Below are 21,147 nucleotides of genomic sequence, written 5' to 3' on the forward strand. Positions count from 1 at the left end.
TGGACCACTCTGATCCCTGCGACTTAGGTTGGACCCGCTGTTAAGAAGAGATGGCTCCAGTCCATGTTTTTCCGGGGCAAAATTAAAGCCAGAGAAGGATGAGTGAATGGAAACAGGACAAATTACCTTGATTTCTCCACCCCTTGATGGCAACTATCCCTTGAATGCGTCCAAGTGACGAGCTGGCCTTATAAACAGTGTCCAGAGATAGCTGACAAGTGCTTTGTGGCCACAAATAAAAAACATCCTGTCACATATGGTGCTCAGCCCAACATGCCAATGCAAACTGTGACTGGGCAAATAGGGTTGTAGAGGTTGCAGCAAGCTTGCTGGACGTCTTTGCCAGATGAGGCCCGTGGCTAATCAGCAAGAATGTACAGTGACTTTGGCAGGTGGACTCTACAAATCAAAGTTCTGATAGGTTTTGATGTAGTTTGGGTTAAATTTGTGTCATTCAGAACCTCTGAAACCCCACCCACATCTCTGAATTGTTCACATAGGTCTAATGTGGTGCCCATTGACAGTTTCCCTGGGTTGGAGAGGCAATTGAATCATCAGCGCTTGGTAGGTGGGTTAAGGAGTGGAGACATCGTTCTACCTGCATAGCCAGCTAGTTATTTAGCAACATCTGTGAAAACTGGGACAGAACGTAGAAGAGATTGACATAACTATACAAGTTATCGTAAGGCCACTCTAAAAAATAATTGCTTAATCAAAATATGGCTCCGGACCAGTGCGTACGAACTGCTCTGAGAAACTACCACCGCAATGAGTGTCTCGAGGGACAACGACACCAGTAAGACGCATCAGTCATTGTCGGCTGAACAAAAAAACTCTGCAAACAAATCACCATCAGGCTGAAAATAAAATGAAATACATAGCAATTCAGTCTCAAATCCAAATTTGAATCCCTCTGAATTCCCCAATAAACCAAAAGATACTTTTCACACTAGAAGATTGTGACAACTAGGGTTAGTTACCATAAAGAACATTTTCTCTGGAGTTTTATCTGAAGTTGATTTCCTAAAGAAGAGGCCCATATATATGTATATATATATATAATAGTATGGGCTCTGCTGTCTTGTTGACTTGAAAAGACACTCAAAATTTATCTTGAGGAACATTGTGCTTCCAGCTCCATCTGACAGCAGTGTAGTGGCTTAAACTACTGAGAGAAAGATCACTCAAAAATCCCTTTCTAAATGAGCACCAGGATATCACAAAGCATATGGAGACCATCATACAACTAAAAGGTCACAGATCAGAGAGCTGCAACAGTCTGCATCCATGAGCAGCCTTATTAATTAACTGAACGCCCACCCACTTGCTCTCTCTCTCTCTCTCTAGATAAGTTAAATGCCATAAATTAAAAATTAAAAAGAACATGAAAGCTGGACACGAAGGCTACCGTTAACCCGGCCGACAGTTGCTCTGTCTTTAGTACATTATGCGTCAAAAACCTGTTGTTCTTCCACTGTGTTCAAAAAGACATTGAGGAACCGGCAACCTCCCTGATGAGGCATTCATAATGTGTTCTGGCTTTTGTCCGTAATTAACCTAATCTCCTGGGATACAAGATCAAATCAATGATAATGGACATAGGGTCCAGCTTGGTGGAAGGCTGAATAGCAGTAAAAGAGTACAGAGGGACAGTGAATCATGCATAAGGGTTAAGGAACGGAATTTTACAGATAAGACAGTACACCGCAGATCCATGTGATGGTGATTCACGGTGAGGAGGAATGTCCAGGCAAACATTAGGTCAGATGTTCTCCACCTCTGGCCAAGCCTGGCATTAGTACTCCCCATAAACACTGCAATTACACGGTTACAGCAAATGCATTTCTCCAGGATAATTTCCATTTCGAAATGAGGGGGTTTCCTAAAGGATGATCCACGTACGGCACGGTATGTTATTTCCACAATGAGTGGTGCATCCAAATAGGATCTGGAACACAAACAACTACTTTCCAAAGATGATACCACCCATTACTGTATATCCCTCTGGCTGCAGGTACAGATTACGTACTGGTTTCTCTAAGCTTATTGCAACGTTGTTGACATCTGTAAAGGAAATTAACTCGAAGCATTCATTTCTTCTTGATTCTAGTGCCGAGGCCGTCGCTCATGTTAACAGATCCTGACTGAAATTCCCATAATATCCAACATCCTCATTTCAGAAATGAGGAGGGAAACTTAAGACAAATTGGTTATCCACATTGTCACATAAGTCATCCACGATTCTTTGAGATAAGACCACACAATTCAAGTTGCAAGTGATTAGGCCGACCCAATTGATTAATTAAAAACGTCATGAGTAATGACACAGTGGTTGCTTTGGTCCTGTCGAGAGATGCCAACACGGGACATTGAGAAAATGACCAGAGGGAAGCAGATGTTACCATGTTGACTCATAAACTAAAAATGAGGAACATGTGTGAACAAAAGCATTACACCTGTTAAACATCAGCTTGTTAGCTTGCTGCAGTGTCACTGAGCTGCTAACATTACTGTGCACTAGGTCTGAACGATTTGGGGAAAATATCTAATCGAGATTTTTCTGACAGATATTCTCTTGTTAGCAGCCTGTCTCTTTAGCGCGGGAATGGTCCTGGTGTTCTTTATCCCACGGTGCCCACGTGAGCCAACAGTCGCAAACCACTCTGATGTGGTAGTTGGTTTGCTAGACGGGGCTTGGGCGTCCCACCTGCCACTGACTTTTTGGCCGTACACTCGTGATGTAGCTGCCTGTGGTGCTTTTTCAAGTGCTGATAAAGGCTGTTGGCGTTGCCTAGGGATGGGGCTACTTTTCCACGACATGCCTTGCAAAATACCTTCTTTTGTTGCACATATGTCGTCTCAAACCCTAAATACTCCTGTATCAAAGTGCTACTCCACTAATGTAATGTTTTTCTTTGGTTTCACGCCTGCCACACGTGTTGTTGGTGGCCGTATACGCAGTTGCCTTGGGCAACTTCTGCATTGGTGGACATGACTGGCACACCAGGGGGACGGCATGAATATGTCAAACCATTGACAGAAAAGTATAATCTCCAGGTCAAATGCGCTGCATAAGGTATTCTAAATTGCAGCATTTGCGATTTGCAAATCACACTTCTTCAAATCACAATTTCGCTTTTGAAAGCGATTAGTCAAGTCTTACTGTGGACTCACTAGTCTTGCTTAATGTCAGATGGATATCAGGCAATGCAAACAAAGCTAATCCAATGCTGGGGATTGAGCAATATGGCTCCTAGTGTGTGTTTGTAATGTTAATGCAAAAGTTCTCCAAAGAGGAAGTTTGCATGAACTTATGTGACCTCGGAAGAAAACCCCCTATGTCAAGCCATTTATTGTAGTTATGAAGGAAATAGAACCGCTAACCACACATCACATTAGTACTTTGCTCTCCTTCCTTCTCAAACGACCATTAGGGTTGATTCCTTTATTATAATTGCCCCTAACAATGGATAATGAAGCAATTATGAGCTGTTTGGTTCCTAAACACACCATGGTCTGCCTGTAAACCACTATATAAGGCTGCATATAAACCGAGGACAGCAGAGAGAGAACAGAGGGAGGGAGACGGGGGGTGATAGAGAAGAAGCCTCTGCCAAGTGGGTACGTGCCAGCACTACACTAACTGGCCAGCTGATATGTTGCTTTGGTCAGGGAGCTAACAAACAATGGTGCAGACACCCAACTTGATAAAATCCTCTCTTTTCTATCTCCCTGTCTTTCTATATTTTACTGCTGTCCTATTTATTATGGGGACACTGATCCAGTCAAACTGCATCTGATGACATGTAATGTAACAAAGGTAGGACTTCTGTAGCTTTAGATATCACATTTGGGTGCAATTTAAAATGAATGGTAGCATGCTGGCCTCTAGGAGTCCAAATGTAACTAAGCCGTAACTGTTGCACTTAGTTTCTTTTATTTTAGTAATTATATCTGTTGCTCAAATCATTAGTATATAAATGGATTTGTCAACCAGCAGAAGGAAAACAATCGCTCTGGTTCCAGCTTCTTCTAATCAGATGTTCTGCCTCTTCTGTTTTAAATCCTAAAACCTTTGGGGATTGGACTGTTGCTCATACACAACAAGCAAATTGAAGATGCCTTAATTTCTTTTGGTATTTTCCCCTGCATATAACATTTTTCAGAGAGATGTTTTGGGTCCCTTAACCCCGTTGTTGTCAACAACACCTCAGTGCTGAGTGACAATTTGAAATAAAAGACATCGAAAGCAATAAAAAGAATTGCTAACATCACATCCACACTCTCTTTCAGTCTGTCTCTTTCTCTCTGTCTCTCCAGCCTTTTTTTATTTGTCTTTTCTTTTTCTTTTTACGCATGACCAAACACACTGGCACGGATGGCTGAAGTTGTTGAACGCACAGATCAATCCATTGCTAGGACAAGCACTGGTTAGACACGGTGGCTATAACCTAATATTAGAAATTTCAATGATGACATTTTATGTGCGCAAGTGAGGAGAATGTGGCGGACAATCAGGTGACTACTGAGACGTCTCAAGCTGTGAGTCATGCGGAGTGTGTAAACATAAAAATGTAAATGGAACATGGATCGCTCTCCTTCTCGCTGCTGCTTGATATTGTCATTTAGCTCCTATTGCCCCCGCAGGCCTCTGCAGCTCTGTCTTTAGTGGGTTCTGGAAATCACTCACTTGCCTCTTAGTTCTGTTTTCTTTTTCTTTTTTCTTTTAATTTTGCCGTTGAGACCGCGTGGTCGGGAAAGATGCTTTCCATTACAGTATGCTGTCACCACACAGTAATCTTTGCCCTTGCTATAAAACATGCAAAGGACTAGCAAGAACCAATCAAATGCCGGCAAATGTGCAACAGTGGGGGCAAAAAGGTGGTGGCACCATGCGTGTCTCCTGATTCTCTGCTGTGTTGCATATAATATGTTTCAATATTTTTTAATTTGTATGTCTGTAGACATAATATTAAGATTCATATATTGTTGACTTTATATGCGTACAATTATATTAAGAGCTGCACAGCTACTAGAGTGTGGACAAATGAATAAAGACTCAATATATAATGATGTAAATTTTTCCCTTAATACACACTGCCCCATCTCTTTAGCCTCATTTGGGTTGGATTTAACTCTCCGTGGGAGATGTGAAGTGATTTTAACATTACCTGACCAGTCCCGCTCCTCCCTAGGAAAGCTTTCTCTTCTGGCTTTTTCCTGTGGAAAGTCCATGACTGTGACAGACTTCGTCCTGTAATTCCCTGATCTGGCTAAATGAAAAAGGAGCACTGTCTCCACCTTCCCCTGTCATGATAATTCCGTCCAAATTGGGTTTTCACCATTTGACACTTTTTCAGCTGACTCGTCCATTCAGTAGTTGTTCCCATGGTGTGAAGGATTCAGGGTGGTGTGTACGTCCACCTGTCAGCCACGAAATTAACCTAAACAACATTTTTCACACATATTCATCGATGTCACTGTTTATTTGAAAAACCGGCCTTAGCAGATTTGTGTTACAGCAAACTAAGTTGGACTCTTGATACTGTCAGCCAACAGCTACTGTTGGCCGCAGTGCATCGAACATCCAACAAATCCCAAAAATTACATAGATTTGGCGTCAGTGCAACATTTGAATTGATCAGTGACTGGCCACCAGTCTATTGGGTGACGAAAAGACATGGGTTTCAGTTCCAACGTTCCAACAACCACAAAGCCCATCAGGCAGCCAGTGAATGCAAAACCTGCCTCGTCCTGTATCCAAAAAATGACTGCATACGTCTAATTGCAATCAGTATCTTCTGACGAGAGCAGAGTCTGGGAAAATAATTGGTGCTGAATCAGTAATTGGACAAGATGTTTGCTGTGTGATGTGTGTGAATGCGTAGCAGTCCTTGATTAAAGGCTTCGCTGTGTCATCGAGGCCCAGAAGACATCGGCAGCAACACCAGTGAAATGAGAGTGGAAATAATAAACAAACTCAAATTCATTTTGTATGCATGAGCTGCTGCCCCTGGGCCAGCCTCACACAAATGCTGCGATTGTGCCATTTTCACTTCTTTTGAGCAAATACAGCCACATTACCCAAATGGACACTTTTGGATAACTTTTGATAGACACAGTGATTGTTCCAAAACTCACATCACCAATATATATGTATATATATATACACTCACCGGCCACTTTATTAGGTACACCTAACCAATCACATGGCTGCAATTCGATGCATTTAGGCATGTAGAGGTGGTCAAAAGAACTTGCTGAAGTTCAAACCGAGCATCAGAATGGGGACGAAAGGGGATTCAAGTGACTTTGAACGTGGTATGGTTGTTGGTGCCAGACAGGCTGGTCTGAGTATTTCAGAAACTGTTGATCTACTGGGATTTTCAGGCACAACCATCTCTAGGGTTTACAGAGAATGGTCCGAAAAAGAGAAAATATCCAGTGAGCAGCAGTTGTGTGGACGAAAATGCCTTGTTGATGTGAGAGGTCAGAGGGGAATGGGCAGACTGGTTCGAGATGATAGAAAGGCAACAGTAACTCAAATAACCACTCGTTACAACCAAGGAATGCAGAATACCATCTCTGAACGCACAACACGTCGAACCTTGAATAAGATGGGCTACAGCAGCAGAAGACCACACCGGGTGCCACTCCTGTCAGCTAAGAACAGGAAACTGAGACCACAGTTCGCACAGGCTCACCAAAATTGGACAATAGAAGATTGGAAAAACGTTGCCTGGTCTGACAAGTCTCTATTTCAGCTGCGACATTCGGATGGCATGGTCAGAATTTGGCGTAAACAACATGAAAGCATGGATCCATCCTGCCTTGTATCAACGGTTCAGGCTGGTGGTGGTGGTGTAATGGTGTGGGGGATATTTTCTTGGCACACTTTGGGCCCCTTAGTACAAATTGAGCACCGTTTAAATGCCACAGCCTACCTGAGTATTGTTGCTGACCATCCCTTTATGACCACAGTGTACCAATCTTCTGACGGCTACTTCCAGCAGGATAATCCACCATGTCACAAAGCTCATATCATCTCAAACTGGTTTCTTGAACATGACGATGAGTTCATTGTACTCCAATGGCCTCCATAGTCACCAGATCTCAATCCTATAGAGCATCTTTGGGATGTGGTGGAACGGGAGATTGGCATCATGTGCAGCCAACAAATCTGCAGCAACTGCGTGATGATATCATGTCAATATGGAACAAAATGTCTGAGGAAGGTTTCCAACACCTTGTTGAAAGTATGCCACGAGAATTAAGGCAGTTCTGAAGGCAAAAGGGGGTCCAACCTTTTACTAGCAAGGTTTACCTAATAAAGTGGCCGGTGAGTGTATATATTCTATAAATGTGCACATTGTGCGCTGTTTTGAATACATGTATTCTGTTAATAATAATGCTACTTTTACTTTATGTTGATGACTTTATAAACAGCACATTTCTTTTAGTTTGGGAATATTACCAACAGTGAGGATGTCTAGAGTGAGGTTATCTAACAGGAGACGGGTGGGATGGATGTTATCGCAATACATTTTTCATATCGGTCGACATTGATAATCATGATTAATGTGAAATAAATATTTCTTTCAAGTTTAAAGATTTGTTTTGCTCCTGGGCGAAAATGGAGGACAACCAGACAGTTCATTGTGGTTTGAAACTGAAAATGACAAAAAACCTTCTGAACGGCAAATGGTTTAAAAAGTCTGAGGTAAAAACATTCAAAGCAAGTGTTACACTTATGCACATGGCAAAAGTCTTATATCGATTTTGATTGCACTTTTGCTATATTGGTATTGAAGAAATTTATATTGCTTTAATTATTCTCATTGTTTTATTGCCCTGACATGCACAAAAAAGCTAGTGGTACAGGACTTTTTGGTTCATTTTTGATAGTCTTATTGATTTTTTTCCCCTAATTTCATGCAGAACTGGGGACAGAATTGTGATTGTGTATCACTGAAGTGCTGAATCTTGTATACGTTTTCTAATATCCATCAGTTCACCTTTGTAACAACTTCTTCTTAATTGTAACTCAACTTTATACGTGACCCAAGCTGTGTGATGTGATGTACCGTTGCACATTTTCTCTAAAAGCTCCACAAGTCCATTATTTGTACCAATTTCTCCAGACATTAGTAGACATGCTCTGTATTTTTAGGTGAGTTGTGCCGCCACCAATGGAAAAAATTCCACAAAAAGCCCCAGTGCAGTTGACCACAAACAAAGCTCATCTTTCCTTTGAGAATGAAATGGTCATTGTGTCTAATGTTACTGAGGAATGCGTTTTAAAGTCCCTCACTAAAAATAAGGCAACTTTCCCATCAACCCTTTTCTCATGGGCGGCAGTCTACATTTCATCTACCTCCATTTAGTCTGCACTGAAAAAAAAAATGGTGCCTTCTTCACTGCATCAGTAAGAAAATACCATGTAACAGACTGAGTATGTGTTATACGGTGAGACCACGAGCGTGCACTGAGTTCAGTGGTTGTCTATGCAGCCTCCAGCTGTTCAATTCTTAACACGGATCGAGCGGTTAGCATCTTCTGGCATCTGCAGCGCGGCTCATGCTTTGAAATGTACATTGAAATATTAACATGTGGCGTTATTAAGTGAAAGTGAACTCACATAACCCCCCCCCCCCCCCGAAAAACCTCATGACTCATCGGAGCCCTCTTCGGTTTAGCCGCGGCTAAACCCGAGCGTTAACCCACCACTGCTTTGATGGTACAATTGATGCCATGCTGATTGTTGTATGAGGAGGGAAAAGTGGTTCCCTTCCCTTTGTGTCAGCAACATTCCCTGGCCGGCGCCGCCGCCAAACCTTCGCCAAGACACGCATGCACACATGCACACCACTACTGGCTATACTCGCACAGCTATAGTTGCCTAAGCAGAACTGAATCCAACAAGTGCTAATTTCATTCTTAAAAACACACAAAGGAACTTTCACATACGAACAATACGAAACACAATTCCACACGCAGAGCTATGAAGACTCCTCGGGGACGCAGAGAGGATTTTAAAACTTGCATCACAACGCGTTGCATTGTGCAACGGACAAATAAAGTGGGAGCAGAGTTTCCAGGAGTCTCCGGGGTTTGCTTCGCTCACATGCTGTGAAAGACAGCACGCTGAGGCAACTAGGTTAATGAAATGTGTTCACGGGCCTCTGAACGCCACCAACAACCAGGTTCAGCATCCAAATGGAGAGGTACTCTAATCCTAATTGGGACTGAAGCTCCCAGGTGACGTGTCATGAGAGCCTGTGATGCCGAGGAGCTGTGCCTTGAGAGAATTGCAGCAGTGCTTTATGTTGAAGATGAGGGGCTTGCAGAAACAAAGGGAGCCCTGTAAAATGTAAATTAGCTCCCTTCATTCCTAGACATACAGGTGTATGGATGTGCATGGGCCATGTACTGTATGCGTGTACCGAAACTCTAAGGGAGTCACAGCAAACGTGTGGAACTCCGCTGCAAGTACATGTTCATAATGAAAAAAAGAAGACGTGTAGTTTTGTCATGTAGGCCGCACGGGGATCCTGTAAGTGTAACGTCGCCTGTATCACACCACTTTAACTTGTGGATCATTTCTTTAATTGAGGTGGTGGCTTTTCATGTGACTGCTGGCAAAAAGTCTATCTTCATCGCCCTGCAGTCAGCATGTAACGTGCCTACTTCACTGCTCTCATTAAACTGCCTTGCCGTAGATCATTTCTGATTCGCTCCTAAGAGGGAGCATAAAAAAAAAATTAAAAAAAGCATTACAATAAGTCTCCTCTCCCTGTGTTTAATACACACCCATTTCAATATTGAATTCAGCTCAACATGAGCGGGGAGATGAATGAGTCTCGTGTAAAATGATAACCAAGCTTGGATATTTTCTCCTTACCTCGCTCCCCGCCATGCCACATTCTCGCCGATGGGTTATCAATCTCGCAGCAAATGGCGTGAAAATGCAGATCCATGCCATTTGTGTGGTGCACAACAGCAGTGTTTCATATTAACATATTGAGCATGAGCCAGGGATAGAAAAGGCCCATTTGTCCCACAGATACACTCCCTCCACTCTACGTGAGAGGAAGTAGATGCAGGCACTGTTTTGTCTACGTCCACCGCAGGTTCAAGCCTCGAGTTTATTTTCATCTTTTTATTTTCTTGGAGCTGTTTAACAGTTGTTCTGTTGCTGCCACATCACTGCTATTTCAGGCATCGGGGTAAAAACTCTGTTGCCAGCTCTGATAAACAGAAGGAATGTAACGAAAAGCCTGCACTCAGCACTTTTTTAACAGCAGCGATGAATTAACATTGACTTAATTCGGGGATCAGCTGGTCTGTATCAAAAGAGCAGTTTTCCATCGAACGGTGGAGGCATTGAGAACATGTGACAATGAAGAGAAATAAATCTGCATTACAGCTATAGATAATCTAAATTACAGCTGAGCCCCCCCCCCCCCCCCCTTCTTCGTTTTGAAAAAGAATACATGGAAGTGAAGGCTGTCAGTTTGAATCCCTATCCTGGCTGATAAAATGTAGCTAATAAAGAACAAGCCACTCTATGCCCTCCTCAATTATCCTCGCGGAGCTCGCCGAAAGTCAAACAGCACGTTTGCACTGAGCAAGCTATCAGCAGACGATGTGTGAGGCTGAAGTGAGATGTTGTCGGCGAGGAAAACGTGCACTCTGTTGACTTTCTCTGGACCATTTAGTGTCAAAGGAAACACTGGGCAATGGAGGCTGAGACAGGGAAAGTGGGACTAAAGGTGCCAACAAGGTGTTTGTGCAAAGTTAGTATCATCAATATAGAGTAATTCTATACACTCTGCCCACTGCAAAATTTTTGAAAAATGCAAAAAACTGGGCAGGGGGCAGGGGATGGCTAGGCTCGATGTGAGAAACAAGATGGAGAGCGACACAGGAGTAAAATAACACAAAGGAGCAACTGGTGCGCTGTGCATAGTTCCACAATTCCAAAAGTGGTATATTTTTCTTATTTCACCTGGATTTATGTTCCGCTGATTTCAATTTTAAATACACCGACAATTTAAAAAAATAAAAAAATAGAGGGCCCAACATGTAAATGACTGTCATTATATCTACTGTGGGAATCTGTCTGGACATAATCCGCGCAAACTTCTCACTTAGCCTGAGCAATGATATGGTCACTGACAGGAATCCCGCAGAAAAAAAGATGTTAACATGTCACTTTAAACGTGATGACGAAAACTGTAATCCGGAATTACCCTAATTTCAAGACGACTAAATCGTTCTCGTTTTTCGACAGCACCCTTGCGATTTTCTCATCGGAGTGGGGAATCTATCCGCAGCTCCCAGCTGATCAGGGATCCAGTGCACTATCTGTCATGACAAATTCATTCAGCGTCCTCAAAGAGCAGCTTCACAGGCCATCAGTGTCATGAGGCTCTCTGCCCCGAACGCTCACTGGTGACAAATAATCCCCCCCCCCCCCGCCCATGCCCTCCTTTGAGTCTCTCATTATTCCCTATTCTTTATGTCTGGAGACACAGTGAGCCTTTCCCCTCTTCAGAAAACAGCCATTTGTTTCCTTCACCTCTTGTCTCTGGGTTTTGTGTACAGACAGCTGTTGTCTTCTATCCTCCTTATTGCGACAGGTTTTTTAAAATTCAAGCTTTCGCTGGTTTGAAAGCTGCTCCGAGTCAACTCTTTGAGCATCCGCAAGTGGTTTGCAAGCAGATTTTTCGTGGTTCAGCCCAGAACCACTGCTGGTCGGACAGCACATGCGTGACGTGGCAGAGGAATGTTCAGCTATTGATTGGTCAGTTTTGAGGAAAGCTAATTATTAATCCATGAGAGCGTCAGATGGCGTGCCTCCAGGTACTACTTAGGGTTCCGATTAATCAAACGAGCCCTCCTCCCTTAAAATGGCAACTGAGCTAATCGATGCTGATGGGAGAGCATGTCACTGCTCTCTATCAAGGCCGTTAAACCCTCGTCTGCGGAGGTTCGTTCCTTATTTAAACTGCTACTGAACATGACATATCTTCAGCCACCACTGAGCTCGGTGAAGAACGGCCCCTGTGATCCAGAAGGGGGCGCGACACAAGGGCACAGAGAGAGGTTGTGAAAATGAAAGCTGTGACATGAAGGAGAAGGAAGGAAGCAAAAACGGGGACAGATCGGAGGAGATTAAAGAGGAGAGAGGAACTCTTTTTTACATCTAACACGACCACGTGGCGAGGAACACATTGGAGAGGAAGGAGAGTGAAAGAAGGAGAAGGAAGAAAAAGAGGAGAGCGACGGTGGTAGAGATTGAATTGAGGTACAATCAAAGCTGTGCAGAAGTCTGGAAGGAGCAGACGATGGGAGCGACAGCGTTAATTGGGGAGCTGAAGGGAAAGGGCTGAGGCTGGAGATGGGGGTCGAGCCCTTGGGGGCTCACTGCCGCCAATGTCGGCTTCAGGCAGCACAGCTGACTGCTTACAATCAACCTGGGTGAACTGTACAACCCCCGACACATACCTGCACCACAAAGCCTCTCCTGCACACCGCTGCTCCTCAAACAAGTTCCTCAAAGCGGTGCCACAAATGTATTATGCAATGCTATAAAGGATGCCAGAGTTCTGATCCTTTTTTACACACAAAGACTCTAAATGTGACCAGGCATGAGTAGCAAACTTTAAGGCGTCAGAGCTGTGGACTCATTTCAGACGGAACCAGGAAGTGCTTCAGGACGTGTTTGGAAAATCAAAAAGTAACTCCATCACAGATTAGCAGGACATGGAGAAAGAAAGACAGAATAACAGAGAAGATGTCCTTAGTAAAATTGGTAGTCAGTTTAAACAAGCAGCTCCACTCGAGGTCAAAGCTGCAGTTCAGATGCACTGTGATTCGCGGTAAGTCAAAATGCATTATGGCACATGTATTTGGCTTTTTAAAATGTATTTCATAAATATTATTTACTGGTTGTAGCCCACAAAATGGAAGCAGAGCAGTTATGAAATCAACCAGCAGCTTGGAAGACCAAACACACTGGACACAAATATTATTACCACATTTGGCAACCACACAGCCTACCTGCTGATCGTCAGAGCAGCATTCACCCGGTTAAGGACTTCCCCTGGACCAATCAAAGCGCTCGCGTAAGCACCCCCTTTCACCTTACCAGGCGATGTCTAACCCCCCTCCACATGACTGCAGAGTCCTGGCACGCCATCACGCCGGCATGCCTCCTGGGCTGTTAGGGAGCGAGGCTCAGACAAATCTCTTTGGTAAGGTTATTAGTATTCCCTGGGGATGGAATCCTGAGCCCTCTTGATTCTGCCGCTTCTGGTTGAATGAATGAGGGGGTTAACACCGTCAGTGGGCCCACAGCCAGCTCTGGCCCCACACTGGTCCTGTGGGATAAGGGACACCAGATGCCGCAGCATCTCACTTGTTACACAATCAAGGAAATAATTGGTGCGCCTGACTTGGGGTGTGTAATTCAATTAGGGCAATAGAGGAGCCGTCATTATTGTGTGGAACCGATACAAAGGGCATAACTTGACAAGAGCTACAGTTTTTTTTGTTTGGTTCTTTGCAAAACGTGGAATCCAAAGAAGCTTGGGGAATAATTCAGGAAAATTTGGAAATGAATCAATTCTAATCCAGATGAAAATTCATGATGATTTCCCAAGCATTTTCAATTACTTTACACTCATCTTGTGATTTTCTTTTATCCTCTGTGACATACACATGCCTATAGGGATTTTGGGATTGCTATTCCATGTGCAATTTTAAAATGCGCATTATGGTCACTACGGATTTTTACTAACAAAAGGAAACATTTCCCCTAATTGGTTTCTTATCAGACAATTTTTTTACAGCATCATCCAGACAGAAATCGACGCCGGAAGCCAGTGAATGATATTCAGCCATCTATTATTAAAAACTGTTTCGGGCATTCATTCGAGAGCAGGCTGCCAGTGATACTAAATAGATTAGGATGAGCCCTATAATCCACGCGTGTGTGTCATAAAAACATGAATGGTGAAAAGCGAGGAGCACCCACATCCTGGGGGCACCTTCCAGACTTTTTAAAGGGCGCAGCGGGCAGCTTGATGGATGGATGGAGCTGGCTGCGTGTCTGGGAGTGCATGTCTGCGGCAGCTTCACAGCAAACTTTGTCATAACCAGGGGATGGCAGACGGCAAGAGCAGGCTGATGCCGGGGACACAGGGTAAAAAAAAAAGATCCTCTGACTCAGTTTGCACCAGCTTCACTTCTTTGCATGATTGTGGTTTTTTTTTTGCTCCGCCAGTGGGGACGGGATGGGCTGGAATACCGCTGAGCATCTCAGGAACTGATCAAAGTGAGATGAAATGATGAAGAATGATAATCGGGTATAAAAAATTAAAAAATAAAAAAGAGAAGAAGAATAAAAGAGGCGCGTCTCCTGCTGTTTGTCTCGCGGTTACCTGTGGCTGTCTCCTCTCAGCTGTCTGGGAAGAGATATATATATACATATATATTTCGGGATGGCTTTCGTTTTCTTCTTTTTTAATAATCAATCAAAAACCCAACCTTGCAGAAGTGCTTTATATATTTACACGCAACAACCATGCCACGCTCGTTTTCATCAAGCGCAGTCTTTCTTGTCCATCCCCGCAAGCCTCCCATGGGCGCACGACAAACCCGGCGACGCACCGCCGCAAGTGGCGAACGTTTCTCGGGGCAAATTGATGATAAATTCTCTCACCTGGTATAGCTGCCGAAGGAGGGAGGTTCTGTCTCTCTCTCTCTCTCTCTCTCTCTCTCTCTTATTTTACCGCAGCTCCTCATTCACACAAGCAGACCGACGCAGCCTTTAAGAGAAATCACAGCGTCGGAGGTGTGTGTTGGGGGGTGGGTGGGGGGCCGGTTTAGTCTCTCCCTAAAAAGATGTTCTTGAAGAGCGGAGGGGGGGGGGGGGGGGGGGGGGGGGCACGGCTGTCCGCCCCGGCTGTCTGCGGGAGAAGAAGCTCTGCTCAGGCTGAGAAAGCAGCAGCGGCAGCCTGCAGAGCCCAGCGCGCCAAGCCTCGTCTGTGCGCTCAGCGGGGGGGGGGGGTGCAGCGGCCCGGCCGGACACGAGATGGCGCTGTTGCGCGCCCGATTCCCGGCGGCGGAGGCATTTGGGGAGGGGGTGCCTGCGGGAACCGGCCAGAGATGGGCCCCAAGGTTCCTGAGAGGAGGGATTGCAGCCAAATGATTTCAAATAAGTGAGTAGGAGACACTTTTTGCTGTAGCACCTGTAACTCACTGAATGTATTAATCTAGAGTTCTCAAACTTGTATACAAAGTACTGGCATTTTTGGGGGGGGGGGTCCAAAAAGCACTGATTCAAACCACTGCAAGAATATCACAGACCTTGTGAGTTGATGTCAAATATACAGTGTTCCTTTGTTACAACCTACCCCGCTACCCGGGGTGTAACAATCTTCATGTTGTTTGATGAGTTCACAATTGTAACAATACACGATTTTCTATATCTGAAGACACATTGAGCAATTCAGTGTCTCTAATAACTTTTGAATAAAATACGAATAATAGGTAAAAGTGTGACATCTTTATTCTTTCATTGAAAATACAGATCACTCTCGCTGTCGGTGTCTGATGGATTAAAATGTGAAACTTTAATTGTAACATAACTAACCAAGCATTTGTATAAGGATGTGTATGAATTTGAGTTACTGGTGCTATCAAGAATCTTGTCCTCAGACTATAGTAGATTCAACTGAAGTGCACAGGTTGTGTTAAGGTGGGAATGGAGTTTTAGCCATTTCATGTTTGTTTCTATTTTTTCAGGCACGTGGGTCATGGCTGTTCAGTGCTTCTCAATATAGCCCGATTCCGTACAGTCCAGCCATGCAGCTCCAGGACACTGTGCAGAGCCTCCAGGCTCTAGAAGAGGAAGATTGGGCTCTGAAAGCAAGTCGACCTACTGAGAAGTGGAGCTCAAAGATGAGCTCAACAAGAGAAGGCAGGCTCGCACCAAAGCCCACACTGACCGCCTGGCAATGCTCGCCTTGACAAAAAGGCAAGGCTTACAGAGCAGTCAGGTCCAGCGGAAGGCCAGATGTGAAACACTGGGGGCGAACGTGCAACCAGTAGCTGGCTCAGAGGGACATGATCTGAAGCAGAGATGTGCAGCAGGAGGAGAAGGGGGCAAACTGCACACTGGAGGATGGAGGAAGAGTAGCGGAAGATGGAAAGAAGGGCTGTGGTGAGGAGATCTGCCTCTTTAATCTTTATGTTTCCAGAAGTTTTTTCACAAATTTGAAGACACGAGAGGAGTTCTACTGGACTCTTATTTTGGTCTGGCCACAGCACCTCATCTCCGTAATACCGGAGATAGAATCTTCTGGAGTGATGGGTCCCGCCACCCAAAGCCCCCGCATCAACATCACCACATGCGTCCACCATTGCCTGGAAAAGAGGCATGCATTTGAGGGGACTGCAACCTTCTATTTCCATACTGAAAGAAATTGGATTCAGTTTAGTTTAGGAATGGGGAATATGGTGGGAGGTGTAGAAAAATTAATTTTGGGTGGCCGGTGAACCAGTTGCGCACCGCAGCAGCACAGTGGAAAGTCATGTTGTCCCAGATGACAGCATACCTGGACGGCTCTGGTCCACCCTTCTCCTCAACTGGAATGAGGAACTGTGTCCGGGAATGTGATGAGAATGGCGGTGTCCAAGGTTGGCATAGCAATGGAGGGCACCTTGATGGCTAATGGCTGCGAACATGGTAATATTCCCTCCACGCTGTCCAGGGATGTTCGCAATGGCGGGGTGGCCAATTAAGTCCAGTCCCCTTCCCCTGCTTGCGGCTCAGTTAAAGCCAGCCAATAAAAATATAAACATGCTGTATTGCAGCTGCATTCATCCCCAAAACAATATGAGAAATAGACCTGGAGAAGTCATTATGCTGAATACAGTACAATACACTGGATTGAATTGAATTGAAAATGTGTTTATACCAAAACATGTAAAGAAAAGAAAAAAAGTAAAAAACAAAACATAAAAGCATAAAGCAAAAGAGACCGTCCAACGCGTGCTTTACATTTTTCGAAAAGGGGTGAGAAGAAGAAGAACTTATTTAATCTCACCCCTTCTCCCCAAGTCATTCATCTATAATTAATAATTAATCAGCTCCCTTATTGATTGAAATCTATACTTTAGTTAATATCACTTTTATCTTTATCTCTAAATTGATTCATAATATATTTATCATTATCAAACTATACATTTTCTTCCAATAAAAATGTATTAATTACAAATTTCATATATCTTAATCATATTGTCTAGTTATCTTATATTGTTTAGTTATCTTTTTATAGATTTATATCATATATCTTAATCATATTGTCTAGTTATCTTTTTATGTGGTTATATAATCATATAAAATATATAACGAACGTAATATAACATACATAATATACATCTAATATAGAATATATGCATTCAAGATATAATATACATATACACCAACATATATATACAAACATACATATATAATGTACTCTATATGTGTCTATACCATATATGTGTCGTCCATTTTTATGCCTGCATATAAAAATGGACGAAATCACCAGAAAGTGAAGCAAAGGCGGAAGTACCTGAAACCTGTATTCTCTGGAATGACCAGCAGAGGGCAACTTCACTGGTTGCAAAAAGAAGTCAATTTCTATAAAGTCCATGACAAAAAAATTCTTATTTGTCACTTGATTCATTTTGCAGTTAACATTTTGCTGAAGGGTTTATGGTTCAATCTCTAGTTTCAAGTTTTCCTCAACACAATGAGTTATGGTCTCATTTAGAGTAAAATACACGATAAAGCACCATATGCATTAGAGTGTGGGTACAGCGCGATTGACAGATTTGAGATATTTATTTTTTGTGAAATGTTGTAGTGTCTTGTGAAATGTTTCTGTGCTGTGTGAAATTTAGTTTTTGTGAAATGTTGTGTTTTGTGAAATTTAGCTTTTATGAAATGTTGTTGTGTTTTGTGAAATGTGTCTGTTTTGACCCCCAGGGCCACCGTAGAAACATTCTGTAGCACCATTTAGAACAAAATGACACCTGTATAGAAGCAAAAACGGAAAGTAAGATTCATGTATATTAATATATTTACCTAGTGCATGCTGGGAGGTTTCTGTGCATCGTGTCCTGTGAATGCAAACACAATATCAGCTCTCAGCCATTCGGAAACTGTGATCATATTTGCCTTCATTTTTCCAATCAGAGATAACTTGATCCAGAAATCAATCCTCAAATGGTGTTCAGAAATACAATTTAAAAAATATCAAAATTGATGGTTCTAGCCTAATAACAGGACACAGGTGCCCAAACAGACACATTGCATAGTGTGGGGATTTTACTTTTTACTTCAGACTAGATGATATAATTTAATTTCTAGCTCGTTAAGAAAAGAAAAGTGATCTGTTAACAGCTCTCACACACACACACACACACTAACACCTTTGTACATTGTTGCTCTAGCCTTTCAGTCTAAGTCTGACTAAATCACACCACTAGAGGGACACAAATAAGACAAATCTAATTTAGGGAAGGAAATATATGTGTGGTGTAGTGTGTGTGTGTGTGTGTGTGAGAGAGAGAGAGAATGAGTGAGTAATTATCACCTTCCCAGTATCAAGAATGTGTGTAATTTCTGCAGATCTCCAAAATAGGAAACTGCTGATTGCCTGGCAACTGCCCGTCACACCCTCCTGTTTACCCACCACTCACTATGTGTGTTGGCAGTCAGAGTTAAAAACGGTGATGGTGGTTAAGGAGGAATGGGATTATTTTTTTATTGTCAGCTATGTTCACTTTATCTCACAGTTGTTGTTGAATATGACCTGTTGAAAGACAAGCACTCCTGAGAAAAAGAATTTTCATTTTTTATAAGTGTTTCAGTTAGTCATACAGAGGAAACAGTTCATTGCGGTGAGTTGTTTTCTTAACATGATCGGAATCAAGCCACATCACACAGAAAACAAAGGGCAAGAATATCACAGTACACGTCACAATCTCCTACCGAAGAATGCTTACTCACACAGAAGTCAAAAATGATGAAGGACGATGGCCTCTGATCATTCTGAAACCTGTGATGTTAAAATGCATTATAATCTGTGCGAAACTTCTGTCACAATGTCCTTTTTTAATCAAAATCACTGGCTGCCGTCGAAAAGTCAAAATTGTCTCCTTTACTAACCACTATTCTTTCACACCGATGAAAAACGTTATGTGGTCAAGCAGGGCCGGCCCGAGGCATAAGCAAACTAAGTGGCTGCTTAGGGCCCCTGTGGCCACCAGGGGAACCCCAAGAGCACTTGAAATGTCCCACAATAAAGCTTGTTTTTTTGTTATATTATGTCAATGGCAATCTTACAAAAATCTTATGTTAACAGGCTGGGAAGCTAATACTGATTTGATCAATTAAAACCCAAGGCAATTAAAATGGTTTACTAGTTGCATTGTCTGCTGGTTTATTTTGATACTTTTCAGCACACCAAGTTCTGTATGCCACTCTACCGTATCACTTTGAATATTATAGTGCAAATCAACACTAGGCCACTGTTGTGAGTTGGCTACATTTATAATTAAAAAACCATAAAAGCATAAAGGCTGACATTGATATAATGTAAGTGTGACACTTACAAATGTGTGTACACAAATTAGTATTATTATATGTTTATTTTTATGGGTAGAAAGGCCAAATATGAGTGTATTGAATTTATTTTAAGATGATTTAATAATGATTGCAATTAGTATTTTGTTTAAGGTGTAATTTCCCTAGTCACATCACAAGGTCCAGAGTGAGCGCTGGTTGTAGTGACACTGGGTGAGGCTGTAATTCCTCAGACAGACAACAGCCTGCAGACCGAACGCAACTGACGTCACTTGTCTCTACTTTTCCTTCACAAAACACGTTAGTATATGTTTATTTTATCACAATTCACTTGCAAAGACTTTATGAGCCTTTCGTATGTTACGTGGAGCAGGTAGAAGGTTTTGGACGGGTGACATATTGTTGTGATACACCTGTACACAGTAATGAAGTGTGCTCACGTGAACAAGCTAACAAAATGGCGAATGTCCATCAATATTTTTGGTTGTAGACACGAATTGCTCCTTGACATGTGAAACTTTATTTGTCTTGGTTGTTTTCAATTAAAATGCATTTAAGTATATCTTTTATTTAATTATTAAGGCAAAGGCATTATTATAAAACTGTATGCGGGTTCTGATTGTATTTTTTGTACTGTGAAGTGGCCAGAGGTTTAAATAGAAGGCCAATGTACAGTTTTGATATAAGTGCTGTATCTGCAGGAGAACTGTGAAGCAGGTTTGCTTTGTGTTGGTGAATGCTGCAGTTTAATAAAGAAAGAGAGCAGCCTGCAGACCGAATGCAACTGACGTCTCTTGTCTCTACTTTTCCTGCACAAAACAGATCTAAGGCCTGTAACATACGCAACACAGCTACAGTACAACTAATAAAGATGATTATGGGAGTTCTAGATTTACAGAAGATATGCGAATGATCAAGCATTGACAATGGTGTTGGTGGTGATAGGGGGGGGGGCCCAAATCAAAATTCAGCTTAGGGCCCCAAATAGGCTAGGTCCACCCCTGTGGTCAAGGGAGAATCGGTAAGAAATTAGGAAATGAGAACTGTGGTGCGACTTGCACTTGGACTGGTGTTGTTTTTAAACCAATGTTATTTAGAAGATAAGATACAAACAGTGCCTCAGATTCAATGTTCCTGTCTCAATCACACCTCCACCTCTGTTTAAACAGAGGGGACATTAAACCATCAGTTAGTCACTGGCAGTAAAAACACAATAGATATAATTGAAGATTTAGCTTTTACTGTTCATGACATTTCTTATTTTTGCTTGTGTTTAAAACCAGCACTGTATGAATACTGACATCGAGGCACAATTATAAGATGAGATAGTAAGACTGTGACACCAAAAGACATCATACATTATCTTATTTCCTGATTTGAACATGCAGTTGTAGGAATATTAAAACCACACTGAACCCAAAAGTTACTCTTACATTTTTGTCAAAGAACACATTCACCACAACAGCACAACTATTTAGATGCAGTGAGACAAACGTCATATG

General features: G+C 42.7%; 1 long non-coding RNA gene across 1 annotated transcript in view; it reads right to left on the bottom strand.

Moving 5' to 3' along the window:
• Nucleotides 1-14,847, bottom strand: part of LOC124850869 — a 94,478-nt gene extending 79,631 nt beyond the window's left edge. Inside the window, exon 1 of the long non-coding RNA XR_007031931.1 lies at nucleotides 14,729-14,847. This is a non-coding gene — a long non-coding RNA (uncharacterized LOC124850869). The remainder of the gene's footprint in view (nucleotides 1-14,728) is intronic.
• Between the last annotated feature and the right edge of the window lie 6,300 nt (nucleotides 14,848-21,147).

This window comes from Scophthalmus maximus, chromosome 12, assembly GCF_022379125.1.
Source record: "Scophthalmus maximus strain ysfricsl-2021 chromosome 12, ASM2237912v1, whole genome shotgun sequence".
In the NCBI taxonomy this organism is placed as follows: Eukaryota; Metazoa; Chordata; class Actinopteri; order Pleuronectiformes; family Scophthalmidae; genus Scophthalmus; species Scophthalmus maximus.